The sequence below is a fragment of the Lissotriton vulgaris genome, chromosome 3_1 (genome assembly GCF_964263255.1).
Source record: "Lissotriton vulgaris chromosome 3_1, aLisVul1.2, whole genome shotgun sequence".
NCBI classification, from domain to species: domain Eukaryota; kingdom Metazoa; phylum Chordata; class Amphibia; order Caudata; family Salamandridae; genus Lissotriton; species Lissotriton vulgaris.
The window spans coordinates 2,106,983,633-2,107,011,245 of NC_141689.1; the positions used below are offsets into that span (position 1 = coordinate 2,106,983,633).

The following is a 27,613-nucleotide window of genomic DNA, read 5'->3' on the forward strand; positions in this document are numbered from 1 at the left end:
AGGTCCAAAGTTCTGTCCTCTGACTATATGCTGGTCCCAGGGAAGATTGTAGGTGGACTGGATGGACACAACAGCTTCCCTAGCGAACTGCAGGGTCACTGTGGATTCCCATTTCACAGTCATCAGCTCTGAATTGATGGAGAGACTGGCAGCAGCAACAGGCAGCCAACTCAGGCAGGAAGTGGTACGGCATCTCTGGTCCTGGTCTTGGTGGGTTTAATCTAAACCTGGGGTTTCAACAGGAGCATTGTTTGTAGTCACACAATTTTCAAGGGATTGATGCAGCTTATCTGCCAATAACAGGTGAGTTATATCCATTGCTTTTACATATGTGTGCTGTCTTGACAGTCCACTTTTCAGAGTGATTGACACTAGGGACAAAATAATCATTTAGGGACCTTTGTACTCTGATGAAGGACATTATGCCTTTTTGAGTATATAGGATCAGCCGAAACATGTTGAAAAAAATTGCATGGAGGCTAGTAGGATGATAATACTTTTCAATCTTGTAATCCTGTCAGGGCAACCCAGAATTAAGTTAAGAATTGGATTATAACTCCAGACAGTTTGAAATTATTTGGACCTCTAATCATGATATTCCATTCTCCCACAGGATAGTAGCTCAAACATTACTCAACATTTGGGCAAGGGAAACAGCCCTGTGATGAAGCATGTCACAAATAGTGAGTGAGAGCTGTTTTCCCAACCTGGGGGATCTTTGGTACTGGGATCAAATTCCTACTATTCTGCTTAAACATAATAGTCTAATCTTGACCTTCATTAATCCATGTGTGGTATATGTAATTAATTGGGAGAAACGACTAGTAAGATGTATTCCATTGCTCTCTTTCTCGTGATTTATATACACTTTTATGTATGTAAAGGCCCTTAAAAGACAACACAAATATACAGTTTGGTATGTGTTGCCTTGTGCCATCCAAAGGTGGTAGTTTTAATAACAGCCAATCATTTTTCAGGATGGTGCCTCAAAATAGCTGGCAAGAATGGGGCTTAATTAGTGTTACATGATATCTGTGGCATTTGGAGGTCAGTGGGTCTTGGGCATTGTGAGAAGTTGGCCTGATATATGATCCTCACTAGTTCTAGTGATCACCTTGTATCAGTCCAAACAACCCTTATGGTGATTGGTTGTAAGTCAACCTTATAGACCAGCTATCCTAATGGTAGCATGGACAAAGCAGTCTTAGGCTAAACTCTTTTGGCATGTGAAGCCAGCTGTTTTACCACATATAACCCCTTGAATACCAAATGAAAGGACACCACACAGGTAGTTATGAAAATAAACAAGATATTTATTTACTAACATACACCTCTGAACTCTTTATGAGATCAGAGGGCTAAGCACATGACAAGACTCTTAAGAAAAATACGATAAGTTGCACAAATTACAATGGTGCCCTAGGGGCACGACAAACCATATACTAAGTAAATGGTATAAGGAAATCGATGGAAGGAATGGAGCTGTCCAGAGGCTGTAGGATTGCTGGGACTACACTATCCTAACCTGAGGTAAGTAATAGGAGGCCCACGGAACGCGTGTGCAGAGTGTGAACTCACACGCGAGATGCGTAACAAAGTCAATGGACAGTACAAATTACGAAAAGGTAAGTATTAGATCGTTCCGACTAGCTAGGACTAAAACGACTGGAAATCTGGACACTAGGAGAGTCAATCTATCCTTGAGCACCAAAATGCTCTTGTTACCTCACCCACGGGCTGCGGGTGCATAGGAGTCAAAGTGTGTCAGTTTTCCGCGTTGAAGTCTATGGAGCCTGGAAGAAAAGATGCTGCAGGCGACCAGAAGGAAGATGTCCGGAGCGACCCAAGGGTGGATCGAGGAAGATGAAGACCTGAAAGCAGAGGGGACAATGTTCACAGTCACTAGCCAGTGACTGGAGTGGAACCAGGAAGGAACCAGATGCTGTCGTCGCGATCAGGTGAAGAGTGGACGCTTGACTCTGCAGCCACGTGGACCAGGAGGTGTCTTGGATGACCAGGATGGAGGCACGAGCTGTCCCACGCAGGCTCTCGCTGTCGGCGGTGTTTGTTCCGGATTCGGCCTCAACAGGCCTTGGCAAAGGCAACCCACTCGGTGAGGAGGGTCCGGGGTACTTCTCCTTTGCAGGGAAGCAGGGGCCAGTCTGGAGCAACCAGACCAGCGGTGTGGATTTCAAGGATCGTCGTCTAGGAGGCCACAAGCCAGCCGTCAAGTGACCAGACAACGCGTCAAGCAGCAATCAAGCAAAAGGGCCCCACGCAGATCTCGTGGATGCTGGAGGGCTGATCTTCTGTGCAGGAGCTGCTCAGGGCTGGGGCTTCTCAATCCCCAAAGCACTTTGTTGAGGATGCCTCTGAAGTCGTGCTGGAAGCGAAGTGCAGTTTCTCCAAGATGGCCGGTCACACGTGTCTCGTCGCACCCACGGATCTCAGCTGTGCTGCAGATGGAGGTAGAGGTCAGAGAGGTCTGGAAGTCCGGGTCTCGTCGGGCTCTGAAGTCTGGATCCACTCGGGAAGACGACAAAGTGAACAGCTGGAACGCTTGATGGTGCCTGCTGGTGCAGGGTGGTCACTCCTTGGCCACAAGGGAGATTTCTTCAGTCTTCTGTGGAGCAGAACGTCGAAGTCCAGAGTTTCTTCTTGTAGAGTTTCAAATCAGGATTAATCTAATTTGGAATAGGACCAGCTCCTACTTTTCTTCTCCTAAAGGGGGCTGTACTATGACTAGGTCCCTCCTATGGGTGGGACCAGGAAGGGGGGTGGTTACACCCCCTATCCTTTGTCCGGTTTTGCGCCAGAGCTGGGGCTGGAGTGCCCCAGCAACTGGTTTGAACCGGTGTATGCACAGGGCACCTTGTGTACCCCAGGCATGTCTCATTCCTTTCTGGCCTGTCCTACCTAATAGACAAAATCCTGTCAGGGGTGGTGCTAGCACCTCCCAAGGCAGGAAACCCTTTGTTCAAGCCTCCCTCGCTGAAAGGACTCCCAGCAGCAGGAGGTCAGACTTGTGTCTGTGGTGGCAGCATCCATTTTGTGATGCTGAGGCTCGAGTTAACTTTAACCGGGGTTCACAGTTACACACATGTTGTGTCCCTCTAGAAGGGTGGAATGCTACCCCCATTGCCAGAACTGGCGAGGGGGTAGTATTCCAATTCGTATGACACCTTACTCGACATGTTTTGATAGTGCTATTCCAAAGTTAGCAATAACCGCGAGGATTATAATGCACTTAAGAGTATATGGTATAGCGTTATCATGAAAACAGCTAAAGGACTTGGTTCCGAAAGCTGCAGACAGGCTCAGCTCATGCTAGAGCACCGTCTCACATAATTACAAGCACTCTGCCTCCAGGATTGTTAAGGCCTGCCATAGGAGTGACTTATAGGAGTATATGTGTCCATTTTAGGGTTAGATATAGGTATACTATATCTAAAGCAAAGGGTGATTACACCATCTTGCCCCAGCTGATTGATCAGCCAGCTGTGTCAGATTTGGATGGCCAGCCAGGGGTGGCGTAATACATGCTGCAGCCCCTGGTAGGCCTTGGGTGCACTTATGCCCTGGGTACCTATCGTACACTGTACAAGGACTTACAAGAGTGACCCAATACCAATTAGATATGTACCTAAGGTACATAGAGTCCATTTTAACAGAGAGAGCAGGAAGCCTGGGGTCCTGGATAGCAGGATCCCAGGCCAACTAAGTGGAAACCCAGCTAAACACTAGGCAAAAAGTTGGGGGTAATCATAGTCAGATATCCACCTTCCTACAGGCATAAGTAAATCCATATTTAGTCAGTGTCTCTTGGGGGCGGAAGGGAATCCCTGTTGGATTTAGGACTGCATTATGGTTGCTCTCGTAGATGTATCTGTGGGTTTCATTAAATAGATGTGGATTCTCTATGCACTTGTCCTCATACCTGGCTAGTGGATGGGGTAACCTGCTCTATCGGTGGGGCTGGAGTCCCCTTTGCTGGTAGGCAGGCGAGTGACCCTGTTTTTCTTCTAGGGAGGCCTGCTGGGCTTGTCCTTCAGCCGATGCTTTATGCTGAACTTGGCAATACTGACCTGCCTCCCTGTCACATACCTCTTGTTTGTCCTTGACTTCCTGCTGGGCTTGTTGGGGGCTCTATGGTATTGGCCTTTCCCTGGCTTCCTGCTGGGCTAGGGGCAGCGGTCTATCTGCTTAGTGTGTGGCAGTGGAGTCCCCTTCACTGGAAGATAGGTGAGTGCACCCTTTATTTTACTGGAGACTAGGCGGAACTGGGGATCCCTCCTATGCTCCCTGTGGTATTTTGGCATGTAAGATGTATGTCCTGTCACCCTATCCCATGCCCTCTTGTGTCTCAGTACCTCCCTTCTAAGCGCTTTGTGAACTGACCCTGTGCTCTTCACCTCAGAAGCAGGTTCCCTGTGGGCTTTTGGAATATATGGCCTGGCTCCATCTCTAATTGACTGAGTTGCCTTGCCTTTCCCTTCTTTTGTTCTCTGTCAGACTTTCCTTCTCCGTGTGCATTGCTGGGTGGTCTGCTGCTTGTTGAATGGGGGTTTACCTGCTTGTTTAAAAAATAGCCATTTTGACACCCCCCCCCCCTTTTTCTTTGGGAAGGATATGATATTGGGCTATACCCTGTAGTTTTTGCTGCATCTGGAGCTGAACACTTGTGTCCTGGCATGCCAATGCCTGATAATGCCTTCTTTCGGCATCTCCGCTCATTCCCTTTTGGGATTTCAGCTACTTGTTGGCTGCTTCCTTTTTTTTCTCAGGTGATATTTCACTTGTCGTTGTTTCCTCCAGCTCTGCTGCTCGGTAAGGTTGCATGTTGGACCGCACAGGCCTTTATCAACGTCTGAACCACGAATGTTTCTTACAATGCATTCCTTTACTATGCAAGTCGGTACAACGACTTGCCTTAGGGAAAGCGCTGGCCTTTGGAATAGTATAATCTACTATTCCAACTCCAGTCTGTGCAACTGTAGGGAAAGTGTTGGACTTAAATAGCTCTGCCTTCTGGTTTCGGTGTCTACACTAGCCAACCTTTTTTAGGGTGGTGGCCTGCCCTCGTAATCCTGTCATAGTGTGGGTTCTGTAATGGGGTTGAGTTTTGCTGGATACTGGCACTTGTGTCCAGTTTTTTTTAATTCTCTTGTGCCTTATTAGTCTCCTGTTCACTCCCTATTGGACTTGGGGCTTACGGCTGCTGGACCTGCCTTAATAGATGCCTTTCCCAGTCTCTCAGCCCAAGTTCTGTTTTTGATTTTGGCTGCTCTAAACATGGGAGTCACGTGGCGTTCTTTGTTTGCTATTTAAATATGATAGTACGGTGGCTGCTTTTAAGAATATCTTAAATTCCTCGTGTTTGGATTGGCATGTGGTCTGGTCATGGGTTGTCCCTTGTGTTCCATATTGGGAGTGGGCCGTCTCCAAAGGTGGGAACTTTTGTTTAGTTGGAGTTATTCTGGCATTCCCAGTGGGCCTGCTGGTCTTTTGTTCAGGTTTTTGTTCTGGGGTGTTCTCCTCCCCTGACCTCACTAGTGGTGTTGAGTTCTTCTTGCTTGGCCCTTTGTGCACTCCTGATTTATTTCCGCGTGTTGGCTGTGTGGTTTATGACTGGTTTACCACAATGCTGTCCATGGGTCTCATGCTAAGTGTCTCTGATCTTCAGGTTTGGTACTTGTGTGTTAGCTCATTGAGCTTCTTATGATCGGTGCTCTTGCACCGTGCTGGACTCGAGATTTTTGATGTTGTGCTTTAGTTGTCCTGGCTAGAACTTGCTTTGGGTCATGTCCTATTTTCTCACTGCTGTTTGTCTCTGGATATTGTGGGCCAAATTGATGTGTTCTTCCTCTTCCCTCACAGCCTCTTTAACTTTCTACTCTATTTTTGTGTTGGGTGTCTTTTTTAAGGAGTGTGCAGATGTAGCTGTCAGTTGCCCAAAACCTGTGGCATTGTGCCCTCTGCTGATGTCCTAACTGCTCCTGTAGGGTGTTAGGGCTGGGGTGTTGGTGCCTTCTGTGTTGGCTCTTGTGTTCCCTATCTGTGATCCTTTTTTGGATCTTGCTGCAGAAGGAGGCTTCTTTTCCTGTGCCCCCTCTCTTCCTTCATGTCTTTAGTGTGGGCTGTGGCTACACGCTATAGCCTGTGCTCCTGGTTGGCTGTGAGGCAGACTAGGGCTTTTTGGTACATTGCTTTGAATTGGGATATTTTCTGTGGCCCTCCACTAGATTGGCCTACGGTGTTGTTCACCACACCTTGTTGTGTGGCATGTTTGTCGTTTACTCTTTGAGCTTGTCCCCTTCTGTAGCTGCCTTGTGGGTAATTATTGTCCCTGTTTGTAGCTTTTCTTTTTGATTTCCCTTTGGTGCCGGCTTGGATTGGTTTACTCTTGTTCCTTCATTTTTGGTTTGGATTGGCCTCCTCATTTTGTATTCTGCCTATGACCACGCTCCCCAGTGGGGGTTGAGTGACTAGTTTTCTCTCCCCACTGCTCCTGTTTTTAGGGCTCGCAAGCGAAGCGTAGCGAAAAGCCCTTTTGGTAGGGTTTCAAAAATGGACCTGGAAATTCCACTCAGCTCGTGTGTGTTATTTCCTAGGTCCATTTTGATTGGGCTTTGCGTGCGTGCTGTTTTTAGGTCGAGCAGACCTACTCTCAATGCGTGAGCATTGAGAGTGTCTGCTTCAGACCTTATGTGGCCCGTATTTAGGAATGTGGATACGACTCAGACGCGCGCTTTTGCAGTCTCAGTTTTGACCGCGGGAGCGCGCGTCTGAGCCGCGCTTGCGCAGATCAACTCACAGCCCCTGCTCACACACAGATACAACCAGCCCCCACCCCTCTGCATGCACGCACACACTCACAGGCGTGCATGCACGCACACACACACAGGCGCGCACACGCACACGCTGCCGCCCCCACCCCTCCTCCCTCCCCCGCTCCCCCCTCCCCCCTGCATACACACAGACACGCAAGCACGGAGCCCCACTCACCGGGACTTCTACTCCGCAGGACTCTTCCGGGGAGACAACGTGCCCAGTCAGGTCCCGCTCCGGGGCTGCTCACTCCGACGTCAACGGGCACAGGGACACCGGCACTCCGCTCCTTGGCTTCCCGGGCGGACGCCGGCTGCACGCAGGGCTCTCCTCTCTCTGCACCGGAGCCATGCGCCAGCCACTGCAGCCTGCCTCCTGGGAAGCGCCGGTCGCGTGTCCGGCCCCACCCCCGTCCCAACAAAGGTTGCCTGGCTTCCTGTTGAAGCCGGGCTGCGGCGTTGAGTTTGCTTTTTGCTAAATGTAATTGTGTGAATGAGATACGACAATGTGAACCGATCACTGAAAAAACGAAGTTTGTGGATTACTAGAATATGATTTCATCTGTACCGAAGTTTCATCTTTTAGGCTAGGGTCTTTCCTTCATGTCTGTAGGAGTTACCGTTACGCACAATGACGTGTTAAATAGCACGCACTCTGCGTAATCTGGTTCACTTCACCGCATGAGGGTCGGCACAGGTACAATTGTTACGCATCGCTGTGTAGATAACAGACGGGTAAAGTGTACCTGGGAACTATAGCCCGCTAGTTTAGTTTTGCATGATTTGTAGAAATAAGGCTTTTACAGTGTGATCTTTCTATACCTGCTTGTTGCGGTTAAATCAGCGGTCTTTCAGAACCGCGTTTATATGTCGAATTGGGGATTCTTTACCGTAGCTTTTTGCCGGACAGAAACTTTGCATGTTACGCATGATGATTACAGCTAACGTTTTGAGTCACATTTTGATCCTGCACGTTGCATTTCAGTTTGTTCAGGGCTTCCTGTTTTTGTATTGAATGCACTTTCACTAATTACAGTCGGGAAATACAATTTCTTTACCTAGAAGGAACATTTGAGTTTACGGTCATTAAGATGCATGTTGGGCACCGTGGTCACTCTTGAAAACTACGTACACAACAATGGTTTGCACGTGGCACAAGATAAGGCTTGTTTACATTTTTTGGGGTTTACATTGATAACCATCTTTGTAACAAATTATGTTTTTGTGTGAGAAACTAAATGACACTGTTGTCAAGGATGGTGTAATAAGCAGAGAGTGCCAGAAGTCGAAGCATCCTGGCATTTCAGCCCAGTGAACTCCCGCTATTGATGTCTGCGCCGGGGGCAAGCAAAGCTGTAATGATGCGCCCTGAGGGCGACTCAATGACCTGCTTAAATAAACATCTCGTTCGCGATGTGGTGTAGCGCTGTAGTAGCCAACACAACGTCACGGGACAAGGCATGATGGGAGTGACTAGCCTCCACACACATCCTTGGTTTCATAGCGTTAACTGTTTGTCGTAGTGAAAAATCAATATAACCACTGTGTTCAATTTTGGCACGATGCATGCTAACTGCTCAAGACATGGTTGTGCAAATGAATACACGTGACGAAATACCTTCATTTATTAAGGATATGATTATACGCTGTGAGGTTAGTTAATTTAGTGTGTACTTCCTTAATAACATAATATTTTTAATAATGCTTATTTCTGCAATGTAACAAGTTCAGAGACATATAAGATCCCTCACATAGACAAACGCACGGGCTGCAGGCGCATTTGTCTTTCTTTGTGCACCATGCCAAGAGTATTTTTAAGACACAGTAGTTAGCTAAAAGCAGCAGAGTAGCCATTGGGGTACTACCCTGCCGCTGACTTTGCTAGGAAAAGCAGCGCTTTTCAAAATGATGGCCCTACCCCGCTTCCTGCTATAACTCAGTATTCATTTAAAAATCAATGTTTTGTTGGAAAACAGTGACCAGCACTTTCTGGTTTGCATCTGCCACCCCATGCTTCCTTTGTGAACCCTGTATAATCTTGTCTTCGCATTCACTGCCCTGCTCTGGGCTGTCGGACCCCCATTGCCTACTGTGTTCAGGGCTAGTGATTGCTGCCTTTGTGAGCTGGCGAGTGAGGCTGTAGGGCCATGCTTTCTGAAGCGTTGGAATTTGTTTTGCATTGTGGGAGGCGCGGTGTCACATTTGCGAAAGTTATAACTATTGGCATTGTAAATGACAAAGCTATTAATTTCGCTATTTTCAAAACCAACACAGAAATAAAAACGTTGCCATTTACAATACCAATAGCTCAAACTTTCCTAATGCGAGACCTATTGCATTGCAAATGCTTGTTTAACAGAACACGCAATAGGCCATAGGCGGTCGTGTAGTTCCGCCTATGGCCTATTGGTGTCTGTTACGTGCACCAAAGCCCATATATCTTCAATTATCGCGGCCAGACACGGCCGTGATAATTGAAGACATGTGCTTGCAGTGGCGCACGTGCGCACCACTCGCGAGCTTTTTTATGGGGATCCATATCACGGCAAAGCTCTCCCTCTCAGCGCCTCTTCTCCGTGTCTCCGCTTTCTCTGCCGGTCTTGCCATCCTTGTTTTTAAGAGAAGCCAGCTCATTCACTCAGTCTTTTTTTGCTGACAGTCCATAACCACCTTCGGTCCAACGAAAATTATGTTCCTCTATGTTTCTACACGATCTTGGAATGGCGTTGCGTCATCAAAGGGGTGCATGTTTGTTCCTTTAGCTGCACTCTTCCGTTCCTGTTCTTTGTGGCGCGCTCGTGACATAAAGCGGCAGTGGAGCGCAGAGCTTGTTTTTTAACTCGAGGCTGGGACTCTGAATGTCTCTACACTTGGTATGATTGCCATTTGGGAACAGGTTACAAGATAATGCGGATTTTAAGAGGTAGGAGTGTAAACATCCCTGGTTTGTTTGTGTGTGCGCGCGTGCCTAATGCCCCAACATCTGCCAAAGAACCGTACAAATGTATTGTTTTTTTAAATTCAGCTTCTCCTCGGGCCTGGTAAATGTCCTGGCAAATGTATTGCTTTATTAGGGTGGCCACTAGAGGTGAGGTATCTGGTATCTTTAGAGTGTGCGTGCTATTCGGAAGGACCTGTCCCTCATTGTGCACCCGAGTAGCCGCCATTATTAATTGGCCCATAAAGATTCATCAAAGGCAGCTAAAGTTCATGGACTGTTAGTGTCACTGGAAACAACCACCTATTAAACGTGATTTAACAAGAGCATGGCGCTGCGCCACCACCAGAAGCCACCTGGGCTGGGCGCCACCAAGGAGTTGCTCCTCTAGACTCACAAGAGAACCTCCCAACAATGAGCCTACTTTCAAAAAAGACAAAAAATGATATGCATGAACATTGTGGCAATGTTAAAATTACTTGTTTCTCAAGATGATGTAGCTACTACCGTCTAACTAGAAGACGTCTGTTTTGAATGCTACCCATTCATCCATAGTCTCACTGTTTTATTTTGTGTATACGAAATTTGATAGCGCCACATGAGACGAAAACAACTCTAGAGCTCTAGAGAGAGCATACACACTAAAACGTGTTCTGAAAACTCAAGATACATTCTGGAACTCTGTTTAGCATATCAATATAAGTCGACTTTGTACATAACAGTTGGCAACTAATTTTTCCGTTATGACTACCTTTAAATATTGGGTATTACAGCTACCCGGCTCTATAATACCCATGTGATTGATCGACTTGGGAGAATGAAAGGCCTGCTCAACTTCGGCAGGATTCAAATATGTGCAATCTAGAAGGAAAAGTGCTGCCATTTTTTTTTTACCAGAAACCCTGCGGTTTAATCCCAGCTATCCCACGACGTGTGATTTGGGGCAAATGCCATTATTTTAGTGAGCTTCAATGCAACTATTTTCTCGTGACTCAGTCCCCTACAAATATGCTAAAAGCGGGTCACACATAGCGTTACCTTGTCGGTCTGGAGGCTGGCTGGGCTGCCATACCTGCAGAGGGTCACAAAGTGCCCGCAGTTGTTCCACAGCAGGCTGTACTCCACGGCCCCCATCGCTGCACCACCTCCTCCGTGGGCAGCACCCTCTGTGGGAAGCTCTGGTCCAGGTGGTTGACCAGGATGAGGCTCCCATATGCGAAGTTGTGCACCGAGTCCACCCGCACGCTGGCCGCCTTGGCCAGGACCCCCAGCACCAGCCGCTTGTTGGTCACCACCTTCTGCAGCAGGGACGGGTCTTCGGACAGCAGGGGCAGGATATATCCGGCATCAGGTGGGCCACCCGGTCCTGCCAAAGTGGACGAAGAGGGTGCGGGGCACCTCCAGCAGGTCCCCCCTTTTGTATATGGACACATTGTAGTGACTAGCAGTAAATACCTCATCTGAGGGCAACAGTTTGAAGTTGGAAATCAGCAGCACTTTCTCGATAATGAAAGCCAGCACTTCTAGCACCGAGGATTTCATCCTTCCCTCGCTGCAGGCTGCAATTTCCTGTTGTAGTTCCTTCTTTCTGGCAGTTTCTGCCACTATGATGACTTTGGCAATTTGGAAACTTACCCTCCCACTTAATCCCTCCATCTCCACCTCCGCCAAACCCAACGCAGACCCTGCATAGAGAGATGCTGGCTGTGTGATTGGCTGGAAAGAATGCAGCTGCCAGCGTCCCCCGCAGGGGGACATCAGCAGGGCAGCCCTCTAGTGCCTACTAGTCGGAGCCCCCCACGCCCCCTAGGAGGAGGAGGCTCTCGGCGGCCTCACCAGCCCCTCCCCGTGGGTGGTTGCACCAGTGACGTGCTTCCAGAGGAGGGGACGCCTGGGGGCGGGCCGGGGTACTTAGGCCCCTGCCGCCTCCAGGTCGACCTCTTTTTCGGTCGATCTGCTGCCTGCCTGCCTCGCTGCAGTCGTTGTCGCTCTGTCTCTGGGTCCGTTTCCAGTGTCTGGTAAGTGCTGCACTTCTCCCCCCCCCCCTCGCCCCGTCCCTGGGTTAAGCCCAGCTTGTACAGGGGCCCGTGGCACGAGTTGCCATGGGGGGGGGATACAGGGCGTGGCCAGATAGGGAAGGGCTCTGTGAGCGGAGGCATGCAGGGCCCCTCGGGGAGGCAGGCGAGTAGCCCGGGGCGGGGTGGACGGGGAACGTGGTCCGGGGGCTGCACTGGGAGATCCAGGCGCCCCCCCTCCACACGATCAGCCGGTTCACTCGGGGTGGCATCGCTGCCTACCCCCGTCCGGAGGGCACCCACCGACCCCCCTCCGGGACGCATTCGGGACCGGTTCCCGTGCGCCGCTTCTTGGCGGTGTGTGCGGTGCTCCCCCCCCTCCCCTGCCCAAGGGTAGGAGCAGGGGTGCCAGCCTCTGCTGTGGTGCGGTCTGCCACGGGTAGGGGGACTGAGCCCTCTTTGTCGTTGCCCCTCCCCCCACTCGTGGTGCTGCGTGGCTCGAGGGTTTGCTTTTCGGACCTCTCCTCGCCCGTTGAGTCGGGGGAGCTGGGCTCGGTACGCTTGTCCTGGGTTCCCTGATGTGTGCCTCTGGGATGGGGGGCTGGGTGTGGGGATGGGGCGCTTGGGGCCGACGCTGGTCCCTCAGGAGTCCCTCCCACATGGGTGCACCCAACATGGGGACGGCCGGCCCCCAGCCCCACTCACCGGGTGGTGTGCGGCTGTTCCCTCGCTCCGGGCCTTGCTCCCATGTCGTTCCGGTGCCTCGTTCTCACGCAGGGCTTCCCCTTCTGACGAAGGCCCTGTGCTGCCATGGGAGCCCCGCAACGAGCAACGCCTCTTCCATCGCGAGTGGAGGTGGGGTGTGCTCCCGTCCTCCATCTTGGCGGCGCACCGGGGCTCCTTCCCCCGCATGGGAGCCCCGCAATGAACACCGCCTCTTCCGTTGCGCGTGGAGGTGGGTGGGCTCCCATCCTCGATCTTGGCGGTGCACCGGTGGTTCCCTCCCCCGCATGGGAGCCCCGCGGCGAAGAGCGCCTCTTCTGGCCAGAAGCAGGCCCCGCCCACGTCCCGGGCCGGGTTGCCTGACTTCCGGTTTTCGCGCGACTTGGGCCGCAGCGGTGATTTCTTGGGTGGCAAATGAGGGGTAGGCACCCTCGAAGTGCCTTAAAAGTAGACACGAGGTGGGCGCCCGTGAAGGTTTTATGGCGGGGTGGTCACCCATATTTCAAAATACACCAACAGGCGGGGTGGGTACCTCCAGGGGAGCATTTCGGGGAGATCCCTACACCAGGGAATCTCCTCAGCGCATTGGGCAGCATCGCACATTACGCAGGGACACTGCCCGGAATGGCTGTTTTATGTAAAAGGGTCACACAGCCTTATCTGTACCTATTCAAGGACGAACACAAAGTACACGCAGGGCATGATCTCGGGTAGGGGTTGCAGAGATCTGCACTGTGCCGGTGATAGGTCACATACATTAAGGGAGAGGCATGCTTCTTGCACGATTGAAGTTCTATTGTATCAAATGGCAGGTTACGAGCATTACGACAATCCCTGACCCGTATGTGGGGGGCTGGTAGCCAAGCTTACCCAGGCAACCAGGGAGTGCATCTTTTTCTGTGTTTTTTCAAAGGGCAAACGACTACACATTTCCAAATGCGAAGGCATTTTAACGCTTGCACATACCAACTGTGACACTGTATCCAGCCCCCGCGGGGTTCGTTAGCAGCATTCGGGCCGTGTTCTCGCTGTAGAGGGGCCATTGTCATATCTACAGTTACGTATTGAGCGAGATGATTGTCATGTCCATTTATATATGAATGCAGGTTTTAGGGGTGCACATTTGGGATACAGTAACCATGCCATGGTAATTAATATTCTAAAATTTCTGACAAGGTCAAGAGTACAGTACAGAGACGGTCGCCCGAAGTAGTAGGTGTCGATCGCCCGCTGGTAGTCGCGACCGTCACGATCATATCTGTTCCTCGTGCGCTGGGAAGCAATAAACAAAGTAAGTAAGGAAGGTGTGGGTGGACAGGTCTGAGGGCCATGGAGCAAGGGGTTCATCGGGTCAACCATTGGGGCGGCCCAGGACTTGGGTTGCTCACGCATTCATATACCCTTTCACCCATAGGGACCCGCAAGGGCAGATGCCACCACTCGAATGGACGGCCTGGGGACCCCGTTTCCATTGTTCTCCCAAGTAACCTGTGTGGACGAGTCGCAGCAGGGCGCGCCCCAAGAAGGGCTGTGGGAGGAATTCATGGCCATAGCTAAAGCAAAGGGACCGGCCTGGGCGCAAGGATTCATTGAGGCACGCAGATAGGAAGACTCAGGGGTAGTAGCCGTCACCCCACCTGACAACATGGCGGGCCACTCAACCCAGGAGCCATGGATGTCCAAGCGGCAAAGCAAGCCAACCAGCAAGTACTTTCCGGCCGAGGCACTTCTGGCGAAAGTGAGGCAGGCCACCGCCACGTGTGACCCTGAGCCAGTGAACACACCAGTTGTAGTGCAGGACTCGGCCGCAGGCCTGACAGACTTGGCTCAAATGGGTAAGGCGATGGACGTTATGTTGGGTTTCATGGCGGTATTTCAAAAACAACTGGATTCTATGGTGGCAATGACGCAGGTGGTGCCAGCGGTGGGGGCGGCGACGGCGCTGCAAGTTGGGGCGGGCCAGCCAACTGCCACAGACGCAACTGGCGCAGAGGGTAGTAAGGGGGCCGCTGTGGGGTCAGCCACTGGGCCCGCTATGCCTGGGATTCCTGGAACTGTCATGCTAGCCGCGCCTGCCACAGTATCCGTTGACAACCAGCCTGGGGGGCCTCCCCAGACCAGCACCACTGGGGTTCCCAGCGGTCACTCACAAGTCACGAGTGCAGGGGCTGACGTACCGCAGCCCCGCCTGCCAGGTACCACCCCCCACCAAGGGGAGACACACAAAGAAGTCGCGGGTGGGGCATCCCGGCCTCCGGTCACGGAGGCACCACTGGCTTCGGGCCGTTGCTCCCTGGCATGGCAGGTGCCACTGGCAGCCAAGGAAGGGATATGGAGGCGAGAATATATAGATATCCTGATCTTGCTGATGCATGGGGCGGCAGGCGTAGATACAAGGAAGATGGGGGGGAGGGAAGACGAGAAAAAGGTGCGATATCAGCGTTGGCCAGACAAAACATTAGATAATTGGACGGCGGCTTTCAACATTCTAGCGTTAGTTGTGATGGAAAAGTTCCCCGAGCAAGCGAGCCCTTGATGCAATATGCGATCACCATCCAGCAAGAGGCATGGGTTGGTTTTATTATGACCAGGATTTCCGCAAGAGAATGGCCTATGCCCGGATCTGGGGTGGGATCAGAAGGAGATACAGCTCTGGGTGGAACACATGTGTAGGTTTACTCACGAAAGGAAGGAGACGCCATACAGGGCGCAGGCAGAGGTAGATAATAAGAAAGGGGAGCGGCAGTTTCCCAAACGGCCATTCAAGCAGCCTTTTCGTGGGGCCAGGGGAGAGGCCAGAGGGCAGGGCCCAAGCGATTCAATTCAGGAACATGCAGGCATTTCAATGGGGGAGCTTGCTCCTGGGGTAGGTCATGCAAATTCACGCATAACTGCAGTAAGTGTGGCACCCAGCATCCAGTCGTCTCTTGCACTTCCAGTCAAGGTCCCCCTCCTCCGCCCCTGCGAGCAGAACAGACGGCCCGCGCTAGAGATAGCAGCAATCAGTGCCTGACCACACCGTTGACGGACAGCAAGGCCCCTTTTCCAACAGCTAGTGGTGCACCGCCAGCTAGGATTAGCAAGAGCCCCTCCCCATCATCCTGCAGAACTTTCTTCCCCTACCTAGGTTGTATCCCATTGACAAAGACCGGTTACTGTTAGCAGAAGGTTTCATCGATGGTTTCAGGATACCATACAAAGGTCCTTTGGGTTGCAGGGACGCCTTGAATCTGAAATCAGCCAGGGAACTGCCTGGGGTGGTCAGTGAGAAAATCAGAAAGGAGGTGGCTCTGGGTAGGGTGGCGGGCCCATTTCCAAATCCCCCGCTGGATCATTTCCTGGTGTCACCACTGGGAGTTGTGCCAAAGAAACAGCCAGGTGCATATCGCCTGATTCACCATCTGTCCTAAGCTGAGGGCAATTCTGTGAACCACTGGCTGGAGGTAGGGGCTTGCTCTGTATCGTACTGTTCACTGGACATGGCCATTGATATGGTAAGAAGGGCTGGGAAGGGGGCGAGGCTGGCCAAGGCAGATAACGAATCAGCCTTCCGCCTCCTGCCTGTTCACCCATCCAGCCAGTATCTGCTAGGTTTTAAATGGGGAGGTGAGATATTTGTTGACCGCTGTATGCCAATGGGGTGTGCAGTCTTGTGTGCTTACTTCGAGGCGTTCAACTCATTCCTACAATGGGCTCTTTCTCTTACCCAGGGAATAGCGCAGGTGACACATTACTTAGATGATTTTTTGTTCTTTGGACAGGCAGGAACACAGGAGTGTGCAGAGGGTCTGCAGGCCTTTGAGGCAATGGTCGGCACCTCGGGGTTCCCCTTGCCCCAGGTAAGACCGAGGGTCCTGCGCAGGTCCTGACCTTTTTGGGCATCGAGCTGGACACCATCAAGGGTGAATCTAGGCTCCCTGCTGACAAGGTTTTGGATCTGCAGAGGGACATTCAGGCGCTGTTGGGCAAGGATAAAGCGACCTTGTGTGCGATCCAGAGCCTCTTGGGCAACATAGGCAAGAAGCATCATTTGGTGAGATTGGGCCCTGGGGTGAAGGCCGACCTGGAGATGTGGGCGGACTTCTTGAAGCAATTTAATGGGACTATCATTTGGAGGGCCCCTTGGGCTGGTAGCCCCGAACTCTGTCTTTTTTCTGATGCGTTAGCTTTGGGGTTATCTTGGGGGAGGAGTGGTGTGCGATGAGGTGGCCAAATGCTTGGCGGAAGAAGAAGATAACCACGAACATCACAGTGCTAGAGCTTTTCCCCATTATAGTCGCACTCTATTTGTGGCCAGAAACATTGGGCAACAGGAAGGTGGTGGTCTGGTCGGATAATATGGCCATAGTGCAAGCAATAAATGGTCTAACAGACACATGCCCCCTGGTGTTGAGTTCGTTGAGAGAATTGGTCAGGGTGGGCTTGCGCATCAACATCGAGTTTAGGGCACGGCACATTGAGGGTGTGAGGAATGTGGCAGCTGTCGCTCTCTCTCGCTTTCAGCGGCTCCGTTTCCGAGAGGCCTGGCCGCGGGCAAGGGCGGAGATGACACCATTCCTGGCATCCCTATGGCGACTACTACGATGGGCGAATGACTGAAGATGATGGGTGAGCGCTCGCTGGATCCGGCAACCAGGAAAAAATATGGGTCACAGTTGCGAACATTAAGGACAGTCATAGAGTCTGTGAAAGCTGAGACAATGTCATTGGAGGAACAGGTGCAGGCCTTTGTGGTTTGGGCCAAGGACACCGGCAAGAGCCATTCATCGGTATGCGGCCACCAAGCTTAACTGGGGCTACGACCCCACCGGCTCGTTCAAGGTCAGGGCGGCACTGAAGGGGTGGGCCAGAGAAGAGGTGAGGATCCCAGACGCCAGGGCACCGATAGATTTCCCCACCTTGCAGGGCATGATAGAGGCTGTGCCACAGGTCACCAACTCCCCCTTTGAGGCCAGGCTCTTCACAACAGCATTCTGCCTAGCTTTCTTCAGTGCCTTCAGGGTGAGTGAGCTCATCGTAAATCCAAGACAGACACATCAGGGGCAGCCCTGTCCATCCAGGATGTTTGTGTGACGGAGAGACTGGTACTGCGTATTCGTAGGTCAAAAACAGGCCAGGCAGGGCGGGGTATGACAGTAGTACTACAAGCTTTGGGGGACCCCAGATACTGCCCTGTCACCACAGTAAGGGAGTACTTGATAATTAGGCCAGCGGCCCCGGGGCACTTCCTTATACATGCAGACCGGGCGCCCCTGACTAGGTTTCAGCTGGACCGCATCATGGCGGCCGCCTTGTCTCGGGCAGGTCTCGCTGGTTCGGGTAGGAAGTTTTCAAGTCACTCGTTTAGGATTGGCGCGGCCACGGCTGCATTCAAGGCAGCATGGGGCCGGAAGGCGTTAAGAGCGTGGGGCGCTGGCAATCAAATTGTTTTCAGCGTTACATTCGTCCCTAAATGTACAGAGCTTCTGAAGTGTAAATATGTGTGTCTTTGAGTATTAGTAGTGGTGGCGATAATTGTAAAGTGTGCAGTGTTTTCAAACAATTAAACAAGTTGTGACAAGATGGCGTCCCTTTTACTCAGCAGGTTGTCAGGTGTGACTGCTGGGACACTCATACGTTGCCAGGTTGGCACAGTGGGCAACACACAGGAATTGGACCCAGGGTTTCACACGGAAGCAGTTTGTATGGATGGGCTTCCCTGGAATGAGATGGAAGAGCGCGAGAAGCAGTCTAGAGCAGCACCTTTCATTCGGGGGACCCCCTCCCAAGGTCCTGATTATCCATTTGGGTTGTAATGACTTAGTAACCATGGGGAGGAGGGCACTTATCCAGGCCATGCAAACAGACCTCAGGGCTATCAGAAATAGATTGGGGCCATGCGAGCTATGGTGGCCAGAGATTGTTCCACGTAGAGAATGGGGGGGGTCCAGGTCCATAGCTGCGGTAGAGCATTCACGCAAGAGGGTCAACATGGCCATGCAGAAGTTCATGGAACGGAGAGGCTTGGGGTTCATCAGGCATGAACTAATACAGGCAAGAGTGGAAGGTTATTATGAAAAGGATGGTGTGCACTTGTCCAAAGTCGGGATGGATATGTTTCTCCTTGATGTGCAGGAGGCACTGGAAGCTGCTGGGTGTAAGTAGGGAACTCGGAGGTGGGGGGCTCTGTCATCAACGGCAGCCTCCTCCAGAGCTGTGTCAGAGTTACAGGGCGATCTGGAGGCAGACGGGTACAGTAAGAGTACCTCTGCGGCAGACTAGTACAGTAAGGGTACCTCTGCCTGGCACAGTAGGGGTGCCAGAGCCTAAGACCTGGAGCCGCAGGGAGGTTCCGGGAAAACCACGAAGGCGCCCCGTTAGTCCTTCGGGCGGTTGGGGGCCTGGCCAACCGGGGGTGTGCCATACCATGCTCCGCCCTGAAAAGGGCGGGAGTATAAGACATGATCACTTGATCCGGAAGGGGCTTTACAAAGGTGCTGCACTGTCTGGCGTCGACCCACCGTGCCGGCTGGCTCATTAGGCGGGCGGGGCAGCGAGGGGCTGCCTGCCCTGGATCGCCCATAAGATAACCCACAAAACTGCATACTTTTGTTGTATGTAAAAAAACCTGCAGCAGTTCTTTTCCCATAAGCAATGTGTCAGGTGTAATCATTATATGGGCAAATGCAAAATGTTGTGGGGGAGCGGATGACGGTGTTGGCACTATGTGGGTGGCCGACAGAAAGAAAGTTTTAGCTCATTGAAACAGAACATTTTGAATAAAAGCGCATGCCGCAGAAGCCATGACTTTGTTTACAGTCTGGCGTGAAAGCCCTGCCTGAGGAACTGCGGTAACATGTCGTCATTTGGTGTCCTCTTGGCCGCGCCACCTAACGCTGGGGACCCGTGGACAGGCTCCAGAATGTGTCATTTTCTAAGGATTAGAACCGGGCCTGTTGGGGATCCGCCTTTCGTGCTCCTGCTCGCTGTGCCCACTCTTTTCCCCTGAGAAAATAATTTTAAATCCTTTATCTAGTCTACCTTGGTAGCGAAGCTGCTCTCAAAGAGCTCGAACAACAAGTCCCACTATGCTCGGAAAGTGGCAGCATTTCAAATCGTTTCAGGGATGTTTTGCACAAACGACGCCCACAATGATACTGTTCCTCCGCTCTTCCTGGATTCACATTCTATGACAGCACGAAGAGTGCATCGCCGTCTCACCCGGAGAATGAGACGGCAGTCTCATCACATTGCAGAGAGAGACTGCCAAGACAGGGTGGAGTGTGGGCCTCGAGTGTGGGGAGCTACAGTAATTCATAAGTTGCAGCAGAGATAGGAGGTGGCAGGTCCCCATGATTCTTCTGCCTGACATCTTAGGCCATGTTTACTTAGAAAGGACACAACCCAGGTGCTGCGCTGCTTTGCATGAAATATAGCGAGCAGGATGGCGTCATATCAGATATCTACAAAGATTCGGTGTAGTTGCTGTCATTCCTTGCACTGTCACATGTTAGGCTGCTTTGAGCCAGGCTGTGTGCGTGATGTTGTCACAGTGTCTGCATTGGAAGGATGCCATAATAGTACAAAATACTATTATTGTGTGTACTGCAAAATTTGAAAAGCTTTGAGAAAAGAAAACTTTACACCTTTTATTCAAACAGGTTGCCTGCCTTGAATAGGCCTACACTTTTGGTGCAATCCCTTTTCTACATTCTTTAGTAGATAGGGCTTAGCGTCAAAATCCAAGGGTGATTGCATTGGATAACCTCTATCACCCACTGGAAGCCCTTTTGACTGAATACAACATACACTCCCCATATTACCACTCAGTGCCACATAATTACACGCCAAATAATTACACTCTTCTCAATGCAACATAAATACACTTTATCTATCTGTCTATGTATCTATAGCCCTTGCTCTATCTGTCTATCTATCGCACTCACTCTATCTATCGCCATCACTATCTATCTATCGATCGCCCTCATTCTATCTATCTGTCTATCTATCGCCCTCACTCCTATCTTTCTATCTATCTATCTATCTATCTATCTATCTATCTATCTATCTATCTATCTATCTATCTATCTATCTATCGCACTCACTCTATATATCTATTGCATTACCACAGCATCACTCAGCACCACCACAGCATCACTCAGGGGCACCACAGCATCACTATGCGCTACCACAGCATCACTGAACGCCACAACATCACTCGTCGCCACCACATCATCACTCAGCGCCAACACAGCATCAATCTGTGCAACCATTCAACAACAACTGGTTCAAATATGTTCTCTCAATGTTTCAAGCTTTATTACAAATGTCACAAAAAGATGTTAATATTTCACTTCTGTTCTTGGATTTTCGTCACAATAAAATACAATGAACATAATCTTCACAAAAGTTATTTACAAAAGCTATTGCCATTATAAATTACAATAACTTTTATTTAAGTATTTATTATTAAAAAAATTAAAAGCCATTTTTATTTTTAATATCAGTACATATAAGTCACGTCAATACAACACATATTGCATTACAAATGCTATAGGTGTCACATTTGCGAAAGTTAAAACTATTGGCATTGTAAATGACAAAGCTATTAATTTCGCTATTTTAAAAACCAACACATAAATACAGAAATGTGTCATTTACAATACCAATAGCTCAAACTTTCCTAATGCGCGACCTATTGCATTGCAAATGCTTGTTTTACTTTGGCAAGGGTTTGCTGGCTCTGCTAGTCTTCACTGGGCCTCAGGCCCTGTGTTCTATTGCTGCAGTATGGTTCCTTCTGGCATTATTTCCTGTATCACTGGTTCTTTGTGATATGTTCCTTGCCTAGAACCCGCCTTGGCTGTCTTTACTCTCTCTTAGCCTTGTTTGGGGTCTGTTCCTACGGGCTGCCTTTGCTTTCGGTCTTCAAACTTATTCTGCCTGGTTGCTTTGTCACTGGTGCTAGCGCTTGCGGTTGTGATGGCCTTCTGGGGGTGGTCTTTCCTCCTTTGTGTCTTGACTTTGCTGTTTTGAGATGTCTGCCTTGGCGGATGATCTATGTGGGTCATACCTGCTTTGTTAGATCGTCTTGATGTGAGGAGTGGGGCAATGAATTGATGAGTCCATGCTTCAGTTAATAACTGGTAATCGCATTACTCCTATACCTCATCCCAGTCCTTACGAACACTGTCTTGCCCTCACTACTGTGTGCCTAGCTTCAATTGTGATTTGTGAGGCTGCTATGGTAGTTAACTAAGAAGGATTCTGACTAGAGGTTGTCTGTTATAAGCACACCCGAAAAGGAAGAAGTGTAAACATTTAGATTTTTGGTAAACATTTGGGTGCCTGTCTCTAGGGGGTGGGCATTCCTCATTTTGTGAGGACTATGGCAAGTGACAACAACTAGAGTATTGAGACTTCTTGTAAGTAATTGGAGCATTAGGATTTTTTTTTGAGTAAAGATTTTCAGCTGACCCTTCAGCTAATAAGAGAATTTAGTGAAACAATGATTGGGAATGGAATCTTCCCACATGCATAGTAAGTCCAAGAGCCTGAAATGTGCATAACTTGTGTTGCAATAGGGTTGTTACTGTACACTCATACCTGATTTATTTGATCCTAACCGTTCCCTTACCAGATAACTGTTGGTAAATAACAGGATATTTGGTGGTATACCTTGAGGTACTGGACCATTATTATCCAGAGTAGAAAAATATATATGAACTCCCTCAGGACAGTCCAACCCGAGGTCAAGTCTGACCTGGTGGTATCATCCTACCAGGGTGGGAGGAGGTGGCCCATGATGAAGCATGTCACATAAGGTGAGTGAGTACACCTCGTCCAATTCTTGGATTCGTCATCCAAAATAGGAGACCAAAAGTATCTACACAGGTGTGTGTGAAATAAAACACTCAACCCTCTCTCCCAAACCTGGGATTTTTAAAATATATATTTGGAGGTTGGTCTGTTGGTTTGTTTGGGCCTCTTGCTTTCTCCCTATGTGTTTTATACAGTTGAATTTCAGCCATCTTGCATGGTGCCTTGAGATTCATTGCATAGATAGAGCGTAAAAAATGTCAATAATAAATGCATAAATAAATGAGAAAAAATTGTTGGGTAGAATTTCAGTAAAAATAGCAGGCTGATACTCTTGAATGAATGAAATAATTTTGAATGAAATAATTTTATAGAGCGCGCAATACTCGAAGGTGTCTTAGCGCTAGGTGAATCAAGGACTGAGGACTGGGGCATCAACCGAGTTAGGTCTGAGTGACCTTGTTATTTACCGAAGGAAAAAGCCAGGTCTTTAGCTGCTTTCTGAATATCTGCAGCCTGTGTTGGGATCGGAGGGCAAGAGGAAGGGAGTTTCCATAACTTTTCCCCCTGGAAGGTCAGTGTTCTGCCACACTAGTTTACTCGTTTAATTCTGGGAATCGGGACCTTATGCAGCTTTCCCTGTGTTCAAAATCATTTTGACATCATGATTTGCATTTTTTAGGTCTGGCTTGACAGTGCCTCTGTCGCTAGACCTTAAATAATCAAAAGGAAAAAGAGATTTATGTATTACTACTGGTAGAGGACCTTTAGATCTGCCCACATATTGATTATTTTGAGTGCTGCATTTGATTGGGCAGAAGGTGTGTAATTTAACGAAAAAAGAGCTTGCAGTGCAATTTTTGACTTGCGGTAAAGCTTAGGGTCTGTACAACAGAACTGAGTTGGTTATAGCTGTACGCCAATAAACAAGCCTGTAGGAGTAATCTGTTACTTATGTAAATACATAATAAAAACTGTAGGCCTGACCTATTCATTGTGAAATGCATATGTTAAAATCAGTCCGCAGTTATGGATGGATTGTTATTACACTGTGTTAAACCCTGTAGAGAGGAACTTTGATGCATGGAACCACACAGATTCATGTAGTAGCAAGGGCTTTGGTGTTGGTTATGCCCTCTGACAAACTGTGGGGTGGAATACTGCACTGTGAGAATCCTGGTTTGGCTCTCCTAAAAGGACTGTATATTGTTTTGCAATTGTAAGCCTATAATAAAGTGTATTGAACGTTTTGGTTCATTACAAATACCATGTCAGATGCCATAGACCTGGGCTGTTTATTATGAATCATTATGACAAAGACAGTAGGCCGAGTTATTTTATTCTGAAAAGCATAAGTTAAAGCCGATAGGCCTTTAAGCGTAGATTGGGATTACAGGGTGTCAAATGCTGCACACAGGTATTTTGTCACATGGACTCACATAGATTACCTTAGTGAGCAAGGGTTTTTGTGGTGGTCACCACCTCCCCCTCCAGCCCACTCACACTAACCCTGGGAATAGGAGATTTGTACTTTAATAATCCAGGCAAACTCCTCTTAGGTAGTGTAGTATATACTGCCAACTTTAATTTGGTACACGTTTGTAATTTTATAAATGTATGCCAGACAGTTGCCTTGTGGGAAAGTTTATGCTCAAAGCATTTACCTTGAGTCGGTTATGGTGACCCAATGATGAATGCTATAGGACTTTTTGGTTCATTGCAAAAGCCATGTCAGATTCCATAGATCGGATATACTTATGATGAAAAGTAGTGACAAAGGCAGTAAGTCTGACTAATTTACAGTGAAAAGCGTATGTTAAACCCTATTGGCTTTTCTAGGAGGATTGGCATTTCACTGTATCTGTATACAGGCATTTTGTTACATAGAGTCTCATAGATTATTGTAGGGTTTTGGTGTTGATCACCCCCTCTGACAAACGCTTAGAGGTAGAAGATTTGCATTTTGATAATCTAGGATAACCCCTTCTAGTAGCGGTTGTACACTGTTTGCCAAATGTAATTTTGAACTTAATTATAGTTTTATGATTATATGCCTGATGGGTTGCATTGTGGAAGAGATTAAGCTTAATATAGTAACCTTGAGTTGAAAGCCAACAATCAAGGATATTGGCCTGGATGGTTCATCTGTTTGTTATGAATAGTTATGACAAAGGCAGTAGGTCTGACTTACCTATCATGAAAACATGTTTTTATTGTTATCCATATTAAAACACTTTATTTAGTGCGAATGTTGACAGCTTGTCACTGGAATCATCGACAGTTTGCAAACATCGCACCCGCAATTATAACTAAGCTGCAACATTGTTCACATCATAACTTCCTTTACATTTATGGAGTTAAAGTATTGCCAGGCGAGTCTGTTCCTTGCCACCATTACTTCATCGTCTGTGGCTCATATACCTTTGTTTGTGATTGTTTCCACTCTCCCCATTTCACCTGCCATAGAGCCTGCGCTACATACCCAATACTAGGTGGATCACCCTGGGGTGGATACCTCGCCCCATAAACCCCCAATTTTTGATACATGTGTGGCCAACGCAGACTTTTATATATGTCTTGTTTCGCTGCCCTACACCAGCCCATTTCTAGGAGACAGTCATTATATGTTGACCCTCTCCATAGTCCACAGCATTCTGTCGGGCCACCACTAACCCAGTGTTGCACAATACATTTTTATATTTTGATGGTGATTGTTTGCTCCATATGCTCTATTCAGTGTGGGTTTTACCAACATTTTGCGATTCTAGGATCTCCAATAATTTGCGAATGAAGGCTCCATTTATGCTACAGCTTTTCAAGCAAAGGTACAACTAGGTATAGCTTATTCACTAGTGTAGTATATCTGATACAGGAGTTTAAATTGGAGTAATTTAAATTATGCCTTCATTGGCACTAGATTACTATCTGATTTCTTTCCATTCCTAATCTTTCATTAATCTGATATGTTTTTCTTACTTTTCTTGTACCTGTGCTAATTTTTCAAGCAAGGCATTAGTTAGCACTCTGTACATTTGTGATATAGCTTGTTTTCCCTAGTGGTTCTGTCAGGACCCTATTTACTAAAGAAGATATTTCTTGCATTTCTTTCAAGTGATCCCTGTATCTCCTCAGGGCATGTCTCAGTTGAATGTATCTGAAGTGTTGTGTGTCATGTAGGGTATATTCTACTTTTAATAGTTAAATGATTTTATGTCTTTACTGTCTCAGACATATCTGACTTTGGGGATCACAATGTTGTCTCACTTTAGAAAATCTGCTAGGGGCCAGACTTTTTTTAGGTCGTGGAAGTCCCACACCAGGGTTTCTATGGCTATGATCTCTTTCCATCCCATATTTTGAGTGGCTGCTCTTCAGGCTAGCCTCACCATGCAAGTTGATTCTAGTAATGCGGGTGGCAGGTCACCTTCATATGTTAGCAACATCTATTCCCTTTCCCCTATTATCTTCAGGTTTATGAAATAGGCCAGATCCGCAGAGGGTGCGAATACCCAATTGTATTATTTTTAAAGTCTTAGCTATTGCGTACAGGGCATGTTATCAAACTGGTCTCAAATTCCTTGTTTTGTTTCCTAACTGCCACCCAGAAAGTTGACATCTGCCTGTAATAATCTTCTTGCTATCCGAAGTTCAGGTTAAAAACTAGGCGGGGCAAAACTATATCTGTTCACTGGGTAAAGGCACGAAACAGTCTTCCCCTCGCTCTAAAGCAAGTTGCCAAATTTGCTACTTGCAGAAATCTTCTGAAAACATGACTGTTGACTCAATCTTAAGTGTTTATTTTCCAGACGGACAAGTTTCTTTCTTTTGCTTCAGTGTTGTTAGCGCCAAGATGCCTCGCGGGGTGGTTGTTGTGCTTTAAAAATGGCAAGTCCAATCATTCATTAACATTACCATTTAGGCTGCCCAGTAGTATCTTTTGATGTCTGGGAGTGCCACCCCACCATCATATATACCTTTATATAATTTAGAGTGGGATATCCATGATGGTTTCCCATCCCACAACAATGATGTTCTGTAGAAACCACTTTTTGTGGCACCGAGAACAGGAATCATGGCAAGTTCATAATTTTATACATCACAGCCTTCCCGACATTGGCAGACTCCTCCATTATGTTAGGTCCGCTTTAAACCTACCCAGCACCCCTTGTAGTGTTTTTGTTACATTGTTCATTATTATCTCTAGTGATGTACATATGCGTAGCTAGTGAAACCCTTCGCTATTCATTTGTTTTGGGGTTTGCCAAGTTGGTCTGGGAGTCCACCTAGTTACTGATAATAGTGTTGATTTGGACCTGTTTCTACTGTATCCTAGGTACTTCTCAAACATATGAACAATAGCTAGTATTCTGGTGATCATACCATCTGGTTCCGCCTTGTAAGGTATTATATCATCCGCATATAGCGAAATTCTGGAGTCCAATTCTCCCTCTCATTTCAGACCCTTAGTAAAGTGTCTTTCCTTATCTAAAGGTTCTACTGTCAGTGCGAACAGGAGACATGACTGCACACAGCCCTATTGTGTGCAATAATGGATAGTGAAGCTCTTGCACGTTGTCCTGTTCCTTTTAATTAATGCTGATGGATTTCTTTATAATAGCTGTGTCCATCGCATGAAATTGGATCCCAGGCCCATCTTTTGAAAGACTGCGTACATGAATCCCCATTCTATAGAAGCAAATGTTTTCTCAACATCCAGAGTACCACTGACTCCTACTCCTGTGGTTATATGTAATTTGCATAGGTTGTGTTTTGTGGCCCTGCCTGGCATGAACACCAATTGATTGAGGTACACTAGCATGTTGATGAAGGCATATAATTTATTTGCCAATATTTTAGCTAGAATTTTGCTCTCAACATTTAAGAGTGTTATAGGTCTGTAAGAGGACACGTTCTTGGATGGTTTGCTTACTTTCCTAATTGTTGCTTCTCTCAAGTTGTGTGAAGGTTCCCAAATTTTGCTAGCTCCACTAAGATTTGCAGGTGATTGATCGCTGGTGTGGTCCTTGTTGCTATCTTTTTCATGTGCATTTTTCAGGCCTTCTTAAGTCTGTGATTTTAGAGATAGCCTGCCCTCGAAGTACTGTTTTAACGGCTTCTATAAGATAATATTTATTTTAACACATTTTTATTTATGGTTTCTTCTGTGTGCTTCCCCACTTTTCTATTCTTTAGCCGGTGGCTTGTGGTGTGGTTGAATGGACAAGTGTCTCATGAACAAACTCTCTTAGACACAGTTTCTATATCATTTGGGTACTATCCATGGCACCACTCCATCTTAATTATATCTCTAT

The 27,613-nt window shown here is 48.3% G+C and overlaps 1 protein-coding gene and 1 pseudogene across 1 annotated transcript in view; both read right to left on the reverse strand.

Moving 5' to 3' along the window:
* SLC10A4 (solute carrier family 10 member 4) overlaps positions 1-27,613 on the reverse strand; it is a 130,618-nt gene that overhangs the window by 19,851 nt on the left and 83,154 nt on the right. The gene's annotated exons all lie outside the window — the stretch shown is intronic.
* LOC147728880 (lecithin retinol acyltransferase pseudogene) lies at positions 10,777-11,307 on the reverse strand (annotated as a pseudogene).